This window comes from Chlamydotis macqueenii, chromosome 3, assembly GCF_036417535.1.
Source record: "Chlamydotis macqueenii isolate bChlMac1 chromosome 3, bChlMac1.mat, whole genome shotgun sequence".
NCBI classification, from domain to species: Eukaryota; Metazoa; Chordata; class Aves; order Otidiformes; family Otididae; genus Chlamydotis; species Chlamydotis macqueenii.
In genome coordinates, this window is record NC_141558.1 from 100638071 (window position 1) to 100653389 (window position 15319).

Consider the following 15319-nt stretch of genomic DNA (forward strand, 5'->3'; position numbering starts at 1 on the left):
CATCACATTTGAAGACTACCTACTTTAGGTAGTCTTTATTGTATTGTTTCTGACTGTTGGGAAGCTTCAGAACAGAAGCCAGCCCAGTCACTCCCTTTCTTAACTTCATTGCAAGCCTGTTGGATTGGACAACAGAGCAGAGCTACCATTTGCTTGCCCTATTTGAGATCAGCACCTCCACCCTTCCCACCACCCACACAAACAGTTTTCCTCAGGAAGCAATTACATTGCCATTCACTTTAACAAAAGTTATTCATCTTCTGAATTGGCCTTCAACAAGGCCAGCATCAGACAGACACATTCATTACAGGCTCACCCATGAATACCAACCCCTCCCTCTTACAGAGGCCTTAACCCACATTAAAGCTCAGTCTTTCAGAAGTTGTTTGCAGCATTCCCTCCAAAAGAGTTCCCCAAACAATGTGTTCATGGTACAACTCACATTGATCAAACAGGTTAGCCATTAAGCAACCCCTCCACTCTCCTAGCTTCACACACAAAGTCTCTCCCTCTCTTAAGATGTAAAAGAGCTTCCTTTAAGGTATGAAGCCCAAATAAACTCAGCTGCACATTATTAGCCACGTGATGGGAATGGCTGCCTGAGTGAGGCCTGTTCTGGGCCAAGGAATGAAGCAACCAAAAAGCTGGCCTGGCTCAGGGCACGGCCAAGATATCTCCAATCCTATGTTCCAACAGGGAAACCAAAGACCTTGGTTGCTTCATGAGTTAGGATTTTCATTTTAACATCCTGAATTTTTTTAACCTAATTTCCTTTGGAAACAAGGCGTAGGCTATGCCTTGTTTTGTGTGTATGTGTGTGTGTGTCTCCACAGACTTTTGAACTGATTGGCCAGTTTCAACCATATTTAGCAGATTAAAATACTAAGTTTTCACAGGTTTTATGGAAACAAACTTCTGAGAAAAAGACAAGAGTCCTGAGTCTAAGCTCACTCATAGCTATCAGTGACTACACTTTAGAAAGGACCCTTATAAGTGCTGAAAAATTTATTTTGAAGACAAAAATATTCAGTGGCTTGCATGTTAGCTACCCAAGGGTATTGCCAGCCTTGAGCTGCACATCTGTAAGAAATTAGTCCTTCCTCATTCTGGTGCTGAAAAAAATCTCATTTGAGTTCTTATACACCTTGACTCCCATCTTACTCCCTAACTCTGTAGTTTTAGCTCTTCTAGTCCTTCTCACTGACCTCTTTGCAGGCTCCTTTCTTTCCAGTTCTAGTGCCCTTCGTTTTGTCAGCTTTGTGATAACTGGGTGCCTGCATCTGAATGTGTCATGAAAATAAACTCGCTGATGAATAATGCATCTCTCTAATCCTTACATTCCCTCCCTTGGCAGGGAAGGGTTGTCACATTTGTTTTCACCTTTCCATTCAGCCAGTTGAAGAAAACTGCTGGCACCTACACCTTGTGCAGACTCTTGGAGAGGCTGGAATTGCACACTGTGCCTGCATCATCGTTACAAACTGGTAGCTTTACATTTTTACACTTCTGTGAGCAGCAGAAGCAGTTGATCTCTGTTCTTCTGCCCAGCACAGGTATGCAGAGGAATCAACATTTAATTTTTGCCCTGATTTTCAAGCAGAAGATTTTGGATGGATTTGTCCAAAGAAGAGGAATACTTTTTGCACATCAGCAGAATGAATGAGAGAAAGTGTCTCAGGCACCTTATCAGCAAAATGTGAAGGCAAAATTTGCGGTGAAGTGTCCAAACTCTGAAGACTTTTTAAAGTCCTTAGCTCTTGAAGAGACACAGTTCCTAGTCAAGTCACTGGGAATTTCTACCTGAACACAGATTGAATTAAATGAATAAGTTTCAGATCCAGGCCCAGGAGGTTCAAACCCTTATCTCAGAATTCGGGTTGTTCTAATAAAAGTTTCAAGTGGCTCTTTTGGCCACATTTTCCTATATTTTTCTTTCTCTATAAATAGAGAGCCTATGGAATGAGATGAAAAGTGACCTCCTCTTAACCCAGGGATAGTCCAAAGGGTTGCCATACAAGTTTTTCCGATCTCCACCCTGCCAGGATAATGCACTGCCCACTGTCGAGCCACCTCCAGGCTGAAAGAGCCGTGCAGCCCCCATGCTGATTTGAGAGTTTGGCCTTTCTGCTGCGGCTGCCAAAAACGACATGAGTTAGTGCTAGGTTTGCTTTCTATTAACAGCTGTGCTGAGATCATGGGGTTTCTTAAGCTCTCAGTGTCCGACTGAAAACTTTCAGTCAGCAGTGCTGTTTTCTGATGGAATCACGCTGGTGACCTGGAGGTGAAAGATGATTTCATCTGTGTTTCCACTAAAACAACTCCATGGCTCAGAGTTCATTCTGTCTGTAAGTACTGTAAGAGCAGCCCTAGAAACGAGCATGAACGTGTGTGGTTGCATCCGTAAGCAGCAGTATGCCTCTGAGTATCTGCACTTGAGTGAAGATCTGAACTACTCAGAGTGAGTGATTTAGACATTTGTAATTATGGCACAGCCTGGGTTTATTAAGGCTACTGAAGCTCATTAATAAACTTTGAAGTACACTTTAAATGTATAGGAGTAGAGTTAAGATGAGGCAGATCCAATTTCAAATTAATAGCTGGAATCCATTAAAAGGGCAATAACAGAAATACTGGGGATCCGTAAAATCTGTCAAGTTACTCCGTGCCCTGGTGGAAAGCAAAGAAGCTGTAAGAGTGCACATGGCAGTCATACAGGGAGCTCTGACCAAACCTCTCTGCCCACTAAACACAGGTCCGGCCCAGCTCCATGAGGTGGTTGAACCAAACGCAGAGCCCAGGTATTCATACTGAAGGGAGCAGGTAGCAAGCCTGTCTAGTAGGTCCACAAAAAAAGGAAAGAGCTGGTATGTTTTGCTAAAATTTTTTGAAAGCTCATTACATTTCAGTAAATCTCATGAGTACTATAAAAACACTAGTCACACAGTTTCTGAGGCTTTCTTCTTGCTCTAGGCCTCTGAACATTCAAATCGGAGATGGGCCCAAGTCCAAGTTTAGATCCAGCTTTAGCCTAAATCTACAGATGTGTCCTCCTAAATATTCTAATTGAGGTCAGTCACATGATTTGAAGCAAATCTCCTGATCATGGCTGCTGCCTGCTCCGTGGTTTACATTGCAGAGAGGTCTCAGGGCACATGAGACTTCTTTCAGATGAAACTAAACAGTAAGATGCACTCCCACTACCAGTGTCAGTGGGTCCCTGCCTCATCTAATGTAAAGGCATCGGGATGTCTGATGTGATCACTTGATGCTCAGCATCGACAGTTCGGACCAGCAGATCCACTCATTGCCCTGCAATACTGTCTAACAGAGGCATGACACAGACACCCTGGCGTAGGAGTGTCTGAAAAGACGCTAAGTACAAAGCATGTTGTATGGGGTTTGGTTTCCTTCTTAAAATGTGCATTTTCTTATTGGAAGAGAAGGAAACAAGCGTTGCTGTCATGATTGGAGAGCCCAGCCATTGCTCAACATAATCTTGCTTCAGATTATAAGGATGAATCTCAGAAATGCTGTTTTCAAGCGCTGGTAAAACAAGGAGCAGGATGTCAGCTCAAATGCTTCTGTTGTATTTCCTGGGCTTGGTTGTTCCTGTGTGTTTGTGTGAAAAATTTGCATTCAGAGGTAGGTTTGGAAAGAGTAAAGCGCTGGGTGTGGTAGCTGATCTCAAAAACTGCCAGTATGGTGGTAAAAACATTGGCTTGGGGCATTGCAGGAGGCCCTTGGGAGCCCACGAGACTCTGGACAGAAGTGCCTGCCTAGCAGGGCAAGGCACCTTCAGGCGTGTCCCCCAGGCAATCAGCTGCTGAAGAGGCAGCTGGCAGTGGGGCACGGCTGCTTGAGATGGCTCTTCCAGAGCACAGGGCACAGCCAGCACCTCTGACTCAGTCTGTAAAATGGTGTTGCTCTGATTTTTGTCCTACCAGTGGTTTTGACTCTAGTGAGGAAATGTCTTCTGTTGCTGTCTGCAAACATGATTTAATCTTAACAGTTGCAGTAGGCTATGGTATATTAAACACACAAGAGAGATTCAACCTGTTAAGATACTTGTTTACTAAATACAAGGAAAGGTGGCTTTAGAAGTTTGATGTAAATGGTAGTTTAGCAAAACAGGAATAAATACATAAACAGTATTTTCCCACCTTAGGTTTAGTTATGATACAGGAAATAAGGTGACCAAAACACATTGGAGGTCAGAAGATTAAGAAATAAGCCCTGAGTTTCCTGTGAGCAGTGTTTAGCACGATTGCCTTATCACAGATGGCCAGTAGATAAATTTGTTGTCTCATACACAATAATAGAACTCTGTACAGTTCAAAATGGTTTAATATGGATAGTAATATTGATTACCTTTATATCTGTGGATTATTTGGAATTAAAATGAGTGGAACTTCCTAGATAGATTAAAATAATTTTGTATTGTCAATGAGATAGGAAGAAGGAAGATTATAGGGAAGGCTGTGGCTCATATTGGGGTTGTGGGAATGGGCATCTGTCGGTGCTGAAACTTCCACGTGCAGATGCCCTGAGATCTCCCCGGAAATTTAATCTCAGGGGTTTTCTCAGGTAGGATTTCTTCCTTAATATACTGCCCACCTATGCGCATCCCTTATCATAAATCTTCGGGTTTGGAAATGAATGTTTTGTCTCTCTTGCTCGTTATCCACATAATCACACAATTAATGACTCCTGTGTCACTGTTCCCATGATTTCTGCATGCCATTAGCTCTGTTTCATTGTTCTGTCCTCATTGCATTACATGTTTACCCGTAAGAGTAAAATTCTTCTCTGCTGCTGCAAGTTCCCAGTTTCTTTGCAGCAGGTTTCTCTGAGTATCATGGTTGCCAGCCCATGGCTAGGGGTTGAGAGGCATCAGAGCTTAATTTTCATCATATGCTAATTAAAGCGCTGTCTTTGGTCGACTACCTACCTGCTGCAGCTGAGCCCTTGCTGAAGTGGATGCGGTACATTCTTGATTTAAATAAAGCCCTGGGCACTTTTGCAGTGCGCACCAATAAGGTTCTGCATGTGCCCGGGAAGGCAAGGCAGCCCCGCCACCTCCTCTGAGCCCTTTATACCCCGGTGATCCGCGTAATGAGCAAGCTGACTCTCTGCACACTCACTGCACACTACGGCGCAGATGGCAAAGTGGGCTCATTAGTTCTTTCATATTAAAAATGACAACAAATATTTGACATGAGCTCTCCTTTCTTGTAATGCGTATGAACTTGCAGGAAAAATAAATCAAAAAACAGCACTGGATCTTTCTCTCTCTGGAGGATACAAATTAGGCCTGTCTCTTGTGCTTAGCCATCCCAATACAAACCTGCTGTCCGATGCCCTGCTCTTCTCCAGTGTGGACACCGTGAATGCCAAGCAAAGGAGTTTTCTTGGGAGAGGTTATGGTACCTTCCCAGGCAGTGGAAATGAGGACAGCAACAACTGTTTTTCAACTGAGAGGTTAAAAACAAGAGAGACACAAAAGTGACAGCAGTGACAGTCCTTTGTCACAAGGGCTTGAAAATTGCTGCAGACAAGTGCGTGACAGGAAAAAAGAAAGGCTGATGGATGGTTTGCCATTTAAGGTGGGGGTCTTAATCCTGCAGAAGAGGCACCTTTGTTGCTACACTTGGCCAGCATGCTCCAATGAGCCTCAGAGGCACAGTGGGCTTGGCAGGTCACTTGCCTGGCCTTGCAGTCAGTCCCTGACGCTCCGCTCCCTGCACCTTTGAAAATCCCACCAGTGTCAGACAGCACCCGGTCCGTGCCAGGGCAGCAGCTGCAGTGTATCATGAGGGAAGCAGAGTTTGGCCTCTGCTTTGAGGGATGACACTTTCAGAGATGCAGGCTACCCGCCACACTGGGCACACAGCTACACCGGTTTGGGGTCTGCGGGGCAGATGAGGCTGTGTACAGACCAGACTGCCTTGGCTTAGCTGGGGCCACTCCTCTGCTGCTCTGCAGGGCTGATTTTCCCTGTGATTATACATCCCTGCAAATGCCTCATGAAACAGGACATCATCTGAATGTCAACCTGCCCCAAAAGGTATTTATGAGATATGTTTAATTAAACCTTCATAACTTCTGCTGAAATATAGAGATGAAAGATGCAAGATGTAATTATTATGCATTATTATGGTGATTATGTGGCTAAAACTGAAACGATCCAAAAGGGACAGCTCTCCAGCCTCGCACCTTTCTGTCAAGATCTTTCCCTCCTTAGGGGATGGAAACAGAGGCGGAAGGCTACGCTTGCTGTGTGCTGCCTTATTTCATACACTGCCAGCAGCACCGCTGTGCGTGGCAGGCGAGACACTCTCCTCCTGTGTGCCAGAACATGGGGGCTTTCAGTGACAAGGCATTTACTCACAGAGAACCATTAAGAGGGAAGGAAATCCCCGGAGAATCTGCCTGCTCGCTGCATGCACCATGGTTTTCATTAGCTTCATAAATAACAGCTGAAATACAAGATGAACAGCAGAGCAGACAGCCTTATCAGCTAAAGTGTCATCCATGGTCATGAGACATGCACTGTTCTCTTTTTGGCTTTTCTCTCCTCTCCAGCATCTCAAACTACTGGAAAAAAAAGCCTTGAGAGCAAGAGTAGAACTTTCTTGAAGGACTATTGGCAACCTGTGTGGGAGTAACTGGATTAGGAGCACTTTTTCTTTTGTCTGCCGGCAGGAGTGCAGCTCCGAGCAGTGTGCCCAAGGCACCTCTTGAATATTTGGGGATAGAGCTGAGAAGAGCTGTGCCTGTACCCTTCCATACCTTCACCCTGGAGAGTTTTTAGGTTACGGTTACAAAAGCAAAACAAAGTGAAGCTGAGTACCAGAGTCTCATCCCGCACCACAGGAGAGGGCACTACCTCTGCCCCCGCCTCTTTTGCGTACCCATCCCTGGGGAAGCATCACTGCAGCTGCACAAGTACCAAGGCTGGTAAAGAACCCACTGCTGGCTGCATCTACACCAGATGACAAAGCAGGATCAGGGCACAAGCGCTGGCTCCAGCCCCTGACTGTCCGTACTGCTGCATGCTGACTGACACAATTTTGGCCTGTACCAGCCAGCTCCCAGGCAGGCAACAGCCAGGGAGAGCATAAGCCAGAGATGATCCACCCTGTTTTGGGGACTGAGAAAATTTAGCGGTGCAAGCAACAAACTGTGGCACTTCAGTTGGCTTCAGAGTCCAGAAATGGTCCCTGGGAAGTGTTTGTACAGAAAGCTGCTGAGGGCCTGAGAACAGAGACTGTGACTGGAGCAAGCCTGGAGCACAGGCTGGTGTCTTATCTATAGAAAATGTCCTGCAAGAACTGGCAAGAGGCTTTTACCTCATTTTGCTTTTGCTTTTGTGGATAAACTCAAGACATGATGCTCAAGGGCTGTCACTGGAGCAACCAGCATCAAGCGTGCATTGGTCCTGTGGTGCTGCTCCTATCAGGTCTGCATGAAACACAGGGCTGCTGCAAGTGATGGACCTCCCCTTTCTCCACAACAGCTGTGAGGGGTGGGAAAATAGAGGGGCACAGCTGAGAAGGCAGCAGCTGTGGGGCAGGCGGAGTGGCCAGCTCAGCCTGTCCCATCCCAGCGCCCTGCCAGGCGGCTCCGCTTTCCTGGGGTACGGCTTTTCTGCCGAGACAAGCTGAAGAGTTAATCTGGCAAGTAGACCCAGCCCGAGTTGCACGATACCACTGAGTTCAGATTGAGTAAGTGTAATTAGACGATGAGAACCTCATGGCAGGGCGTGCCTTAGTTTCAGTCAAAGGTGGAACATTATTAAGTACCGTTTACATCCAGAGAAACACCCACTTTTGAAATCGCTGATGCCAGTAACACATGCTTTGTGTTTAACTCACTCGGTGAAATGGGAAGTCAGCGGCAGAACACAGAGTTTCTAATTTGCTTGCTGCCAGCGCTGTGATTAATGGAGTTTCAAAACATCCCATCAGCCAATTATGATGGATACTAACCCTTTAATAGGAATCTCTGGCTGGATCCTCGTTACTTGGATTTAGTGCACAGACCAGTTAGACCATAAATTATTTTCTCTCTGGGAAAAAAAAGCAAACTTCTCTGAGAAATAATAAGCAACTCAAGCTTTTTGTTTTGCAGAGACCAGGTGCAAGAGCAGGGACGCGGTACATCTTGTGCTCCTTGCCTATCAACATGCAATTAGGAATGATCACTCTGCACCATAGGCCACCCTTTTTTTGGGGAGTGCACTCATTTTGGCTGGGCAGAAAAAAAGCTGCAGGCAAAAATCTAAACCTTAATTTAAGAAGCGTTCTATGGCAGCCAGCCCAAACTCTGCACCTTCACAAAATAGATGTCTTATAGTGTCTTATTAATTCTTTAAAAAAAAATTAGGTTCATCTGCAATATTACAAGTGTTTATGGTGATTTTAAGTGAGGCGTAGTTTTGTCTTCCCCTCATGAAACCACTAAGGAAGAGTATGGTGAAGTAGCTGAACGTCACTTCATAGCTTGCTTATGTTTAATTTATCCCAGAGTTTAAATATGAAGCGAGCAGAGGGAATTCTGTACTCCCAAGTGAACAAGAACAGGTGGAAGAAGTATTTTCAGGTTTCCTTTATTTGCATATGTTCTGTTTTAAGATTTGGACGTTAATTAACTCCTGTGCACCTTGAAAAAGAAGGGGACCTTTCTCTCCTCTATTACATGCTGCATAAACGCAGCAGTTGCTGATGGAGGAGCCTCTCTAGTATCCACAGGAAGACGACTGTGAGAAGCCAGTCCCAGCCACTGCAGAAGCAGAGAGGTGCAAGGACTCCTGTGGCTGGCACACAGAGAACAATTACTCTAACAGAAGAAAAATGTCCAAAAATATTTGATCAAATTACTTTTTATTACAGCCAAGCGGAGCACTGTGGCTACACACAATGAGATTTCCACACAAGATTGGATCATCCATCCACTGATCCCAGATGCCTGCCTCTTGCCATAACGGGGACAGCCTTAAGCCAAGCATACCGCTGCTCGCTTGGGGCCCTGGATCAAATTATACTCATTTGCAGCTCCCAAGAGGAGCTTGGTGTCTGCCTTTGGCAAGAGGAGAGGAAGGAAAGAATGAACCTCTGCTGGGTTTCCAGCCTGGGGCAGAAGCAAGCCCACCTCCCACAGCAAAGCCCTATTCTCCATCCTTCCAAACAGTCCCAGCCTCAGGTCTCGCCAGCCAACCCACTGCTCATCAGCAGCACTGCCACAGAGGCAACAGGGGATAAGAGTAAGGGACCAAAAGGTGCAGCATCGCCATGTAGGTGATGGCCTATCTCCTCCCTCCATTTCATCCCCACCCAAGGCTTTGGGAGCTGCACGTTGCTGCCAGGAGGGGGAAGTGGAGCAGGGAACAAGAGGAGATGAAAGCAGAATCGCCAAGGCCTGCCTAAACCTAGGGCTGGGAAACTTCTGTATTAGGGAATCACTTTGGTCTCTATTCCAGAGCTTCTAATAAATGCCACTCATCTCCGCATCAGTCAAACCATCAGTTTGTGGACCCTGTCAGTAATTCATACTGACTCCATCCACCATGGACCTGTCTTGCAAATCTGCCCTTTCGTCTAGTGGCTGGCACCTGTGATTGATGCTGCACACAGGTCAGCGGCAGCAAACACCAGCAGAGGAGCAGTTCATCTGCAGGATCTTTGCCAGAGTTTCTTCAGAGCTATTGCAATGGGACGTGTCATTGCAGCAGCTAACACAGACCCCTCCATGGCCTGCGCTAAGCCCAACTTTGAGCACAGAAAATGGAGCTTTTCCCCTCTTGGCCCATCAGTTAAGCTTTGCCACAGTGACCAAGAGTGACAACAGGCTGTTATGTTCTGATGGACTTTTTGTTGCTGGTACAAAATGGACATGTTTGTTGTGAAAAGCACATGTGCAGGGCTTGCTGTTGCAGCCAGGTCCTGCTGTGGAGACAGCTGGAGGCAAGGACAAATACTCGCAGCAGGGCTCGACCAACGCTTCCCATCTCGGGTATGGGTCCTTCTGGCCATCTGCACCTTTCATCCCCAGAGTTTCCTTGCAAGTTCCCAAGTACGGGTGGGACTTCATGAAAATTAAAAGGTCAAAAACTTTCCAAACAGGAAGCCAAACTGCTGCTTATGTATAAGGGATAAAGAAGGACCAAAAACCAAAAAAAAAGACTCTTCCTCAATAATGAAGTCGTCCAAGCCAATGTACTTCTCTAAAGTATGCATACCAATAGCAAAATTAATGTGCTCTCGCCAGGAACTGTTCAGCTTTGCTCAGCCCTATCCCAGCTTGGGTGTCATCCTCAAGTGGGTATTGCAGATGCTGAAGAAGGAGGACAGAGGCTTCAATTCCCTTCTTCCCTGCAGCTGTAAGGATCCAGGCACAAGAGTCACCTGGAGTTGTTTGGTATGATGCTGACTGACCAGCTCTAGGTTAGCAACTCTACTGTCCAGGGCTCCCCGTGTAAACGCCACCCGTCAGAGACAAGTGCTGTCTGCGGGCACCTCCCCACAATGCAGTGACTGGCCTCCCTGTTTCCAAACTCTGTCCCAGCCCATCACAGTCTCAGCTTTATCTCTTGGAAATTTTCCTTTTGTAAGGAGGGGACACACCTAATGGCACCTCAGTGCACTTCTCCTTAATGCAGCAGCCAATGCTTACTCATTTTTTTCTCACGCTGTATTGGGTCTGGCTGAAAGGGAGTTAATTTTCCCCATAGCAGCCTTCCTAGTGCTGTGCTTTGTACTGGTAGCTAGGAAAGTGTTTACAACACACCAGCATTTTGGCTACCGCTGAGCAGTGCTCGCACAGCATCAAGGCTGTTTCTCCAACATTCCCCCCTCACCAGTAGGCTAGGGGTGGGCAAGATCTTGGGAGGGGACACAGCCAGGACAGCTGACCCAGACTGACCAAAGGGATATTCCATAACATATGACATCTGCTCAGCAATAAAAGCTAAGAGAAAGGAGGACGGGGTGGGTGCATTCATTATTATGATGTTTGTCTTCCGGAGCAACCGCTATGCGTAGTGAAGCCCTACTTCCCAGGAAATGTCTGGACATCGCCTGCTGATGGGAAGTAGAAGATAAATATTTTGTTTTGCTTTCCTTCCATGCACGACTGTTGCTTTTGCTTTATTAAACTGCCTTTATCTTGACCCACGAGTTTCTTTTAATCTTATTTTCTTCCCTCTCTGTCCTGCTGAGGAGGGGAGTGATAGAGTGGCTTGGTGGGCACCTGGTGTCCAGCCAAGGCCAACCCACCACACATGCCTCTTCACAGGACTTCTGCTGTCTCCCGGCTGAAGCTGAGTGTCAAAGCCACACAAGTTTGGGCCTGTGGAATGAATTTGTGTCATACCACATGACAACAGGCCTTGTCGTGCCTGGCCTCACCCTGCAGCTTTCCTCTGGTGCTCTGGCGAGCCAAGCCACCGGGGCAGCTCACCCAAAGTCCTGCACATGCAGAGCCTTCAGACATAAGCTGTGGTGAGCGTGGTAAAAACAACCTACGTGCTCTGAGCTCAGAATCCACACAGCTGTCACAAAACAGACAAAAAGCAACACATTTCTTTCCTCTAAGGGTTTTCTGCCCATCACCTGTTCACAACTAGGCTGCTCTTCGCTCCTCTCTTCCCTTCAAGCCAGCAGAACCATGGCATGATTAAACTGTGAATGGGGTGGCATGCAAGGGATATTAAAATAAATAGGGAATTGGAAATGAAATATGGAGCTGATTTTTCCTGGCAGTATTCAATTCTCAGCTCCAGCAGAGAGCAAGGACCAGTAATCATCTCAGCAACTGAAATTCAAGCAGGCAGTACAGAGCCTCATGAGAATAAATGATAAAGCAGGAATCCAGTGTCATCTATTATAACAGGTAAACAGGAGCAGGATGTATTGGGTGCTACCTGCATGAAAAAGCTATCAAGTAAAAAAGACAAAGTTCACATCTTCTCAGGATGCGCTGGAAAGGATGTCAGTGCTGATGTAATCACTGGGCTACCTTTTAGCATCTTCTTCAGTATCTTCTCCATATAATCAACTCTTCTCCCTGGGTCAAGAGGTCTGGGTTACTAATGGATCAATCAGTTCAACTTGGTTGTATGCCATGTTATCTTTGTTTAGGACTGTTGTCAAAAGTCATAAATCACAGCCCAAATTTAGTTAGTTAATTCTTCTAGTTAACAGCATTTTTCCATCCTCCAATGGACACAGTAACAGCTGGGCCACCTGCTCTAAATGGGTCAAAATACTTTTTCTCCTCTGTAAAAAAAAAAATAAATAAATCAGTTTTGTTTGTTTGTTTGGTTGGTTTTTTTAGCAATAGTCTGTGAAGATTAAATATTCACATAATTTGCTAGTCAAAATGAACTTCAAGATTGTCTCTGTAGGTAGCCCCAAACCAATTACATATATTTCTCTTCCCGGTATACCCCTTACAGTCAGAAACCTTGTGTAAAAAAAAAAGCAACATTTCTTGATTCTTATTGAAGAGCAATAAGGCACATTTCCCTTCCAACACAGGTAGAAATCCCTCGTTTTGGCTCAGCGCTTTGATCTGATCTGGCATTTTACACTTCTGCGTATCAGGCTATGTAGGTTTCTCCATTTGTTACATTTATAAATGAATTATATTTAGTAGGTAATCACAACAATGGACTCAAAAATTTGCTCTTTGAGACTGCAACAATTCTTTTCTTGGTGGCTACTTGTACCCACCTTTAAAGCCTAGCCTGGCTACGCGCATTCAGCAGTAAAGGGTACTCTCCCTCTCACTCCCATTTGTTCTGTTTGTCCTGTTAGGGACATACACCCTCCCGATCTAGTTACTTCTAACCCCTTGATAAAGACAAAAGCGTTGCAGGATACTTTGAAACTACTGAGGCTGTCAACCAGAGTCTGGATGTTCCTGATACATGGAAACCTAATAGGGGAGGATATGTTTCAACAAAAATAGTAACTTTAGCAAGACAGTATTTCTCCCAAAGTTTCACCTTCTGTGTCAGGGAGCTGGAGCATCCAGCTCTCTGTAGACCGTAGGCACCAGCTGGTTTTGCACTGCTGTTTTGCACAGTCCTGAAAGACCTGGCCCACAGATGTGATATGAAAGATGAAATAATAAGCCTTAGTTTAAATAACAGATGTGTTTTGTGCAGGGGCGTTAACACACGTGGACACACCCAGGCTGGAAGAAGTGGGTATACGGTGCAGCATTGCCTGGTGGGATGGCGGGTACGGGTGGGCTGGGGGTAGGCTACAGTCACTGGTGGGGTACTGCAGAGGGACAGGCTGCAAATAACAGCTGAAATCCCTCACTGCCAGAAAGCAGACTGAAAGAGAAACCTTAACCTAGTTATCTTCTCACAGAATATTCTTCAAGAATCATTCGCAACATGATTTTGCCTTAGAGCTTCTCCCACATGTGTTACAACTCAGGTTTATCTTGAATATTGCAACAGTAAAACACTGCCGGATCTTTTCTGTCCTTCAGCCAGATAACTCCAGAAAACCTTTTCTTGTTAAAATGCTTGTGAAAATCTGGCTGCAAGTTAGATTTGAGTACAATCACTGCCCCCAAGCACTCCTTTTAAGCTTGAGGTAATAAGTAACATGTCACCAATGGGCAAAAATATCTTACTTACAAAAACGTAACGCATCTTTAGCATGCAATGAAGAGAGTTTTCCTTAGACACAAAAGAGTGGTGGGTCAATGCCTCTGCTGTGTTTGGGGTGCAATAACCCCAAGACAGGTGTATTCCTAAACAAATTGCTTGCCATTCACCTTAAACCCCATTGATTGTTGCCTTCAGTCATGCTGTTGTTTTGTACCTGGCATGCATCAAAGCAAGTGACACCCACATGAACTCAAAAAGCTATTAAAATCCCACATAGTTTCCCTTCAAAGAGCATTTATGGAAATAGCAAGATCTATAAGCCATTAGAGAAAGACAAGAATAGATTCTAGTAGAATTGGTTTTCAGCCCTTTCTCTTGTCAACCTCGGAGCCTTCCAGGATGCTTAAAAAGCTGCAGAAACCATGCTTAATAAATCATTGGAAAAAAAGGTAGAGATGTTGTTTACTATGAACCTTTGAGAGACTTTTATCTGATTCTTCTTAGTACCAGTATTACATTTATATGTAAATAAATTTGTAAAGATGCGGGTCAGCAAACTCAGGAAATAAAGCTGAACACGCGTTGCTTTGCACCAGCTGCGTGCCTTGGCTCATCTCAATGCAATGGGGCGAAACTGAAGCTCCTCAGTCTGAGAGCAGGGACTTTTGTGGCTTTGTGGGGGACTTGGTCACTGGCCACGAGCTGACTCCTGATCAGCTGCCTCCAACCGTCCTGCCCCAAGGAGAGGTGTGGTCCACGACGCTCTGTCCTCCTTCCCTACCAGAGTGCAGCTGCTTGAGCTAAATATGTTTCAAAAGCCCCTTCAACCTGAAAGGAGGGCAGATTTGTATTTTCTGCTGCAGTTCTGCCACGTAGGAGGTGCCTTGCTAAATTCATCTGCTAAGAAGGTAGCTAGCTGTTTAAATAACACCCAAGAAATGCTACTGATACTTCATAAACCTGACAGAGAAATCTCATGTGGTTGTTTACATCTGACCTTGACACAGTGAGCTTCTCATGGCCAGATTTTTAGCCTGAAATAAGGTCTAGTCCATTGTGAGCAAAACAAAAATAGCAAAGCCTGAGGTTGTCCTTCGTTCCTTAGATACTCATTCCCCTATCAGCCTCTGTAGGAATGAGTCCATGGCGTCCATGAGACCCATACGAGGAAGCCCTAAGAGAACTTGCTCTTCTTTCCTTGCACCACAAGCCTTTCAAAGCTGCTCATTCATTTCAACACAAACCACAGCAGACCAGCTTTATTCAAGCAATTAGCAGTCCTCCTGCATGTCTACCACATGCGCATCATCCACAGGCCCCACAGGGCCACCAGTGATGTGGCTTTGTTGCAACTGGAAGAATGATGAGTCCTTACACCTCATATTGTCTCCAAATAGAGCTACCTGAAACAGTTTGGTAGAAAAGATAAACAGTTTCAGATGAAATGAAACTATTTACAAATGAAGTAAAATTTGTTGACGTTTCACACACACCTCCCACCTTCCCCTCCCATTATAAGGTCTGGGAAAGTAAGGGAAGTTATTCTGTCATCTTTTGAAACAAGATTTGCTAAGCAGGACTGACCCACATTCGTTTTGCAACAATAAAAATCCCCGTGCATGAAACAAAACATTTTGTTTTGGACTGAACAAAGTATTTCATTGAGTCTTAAACATATTTTACACAAAGCTG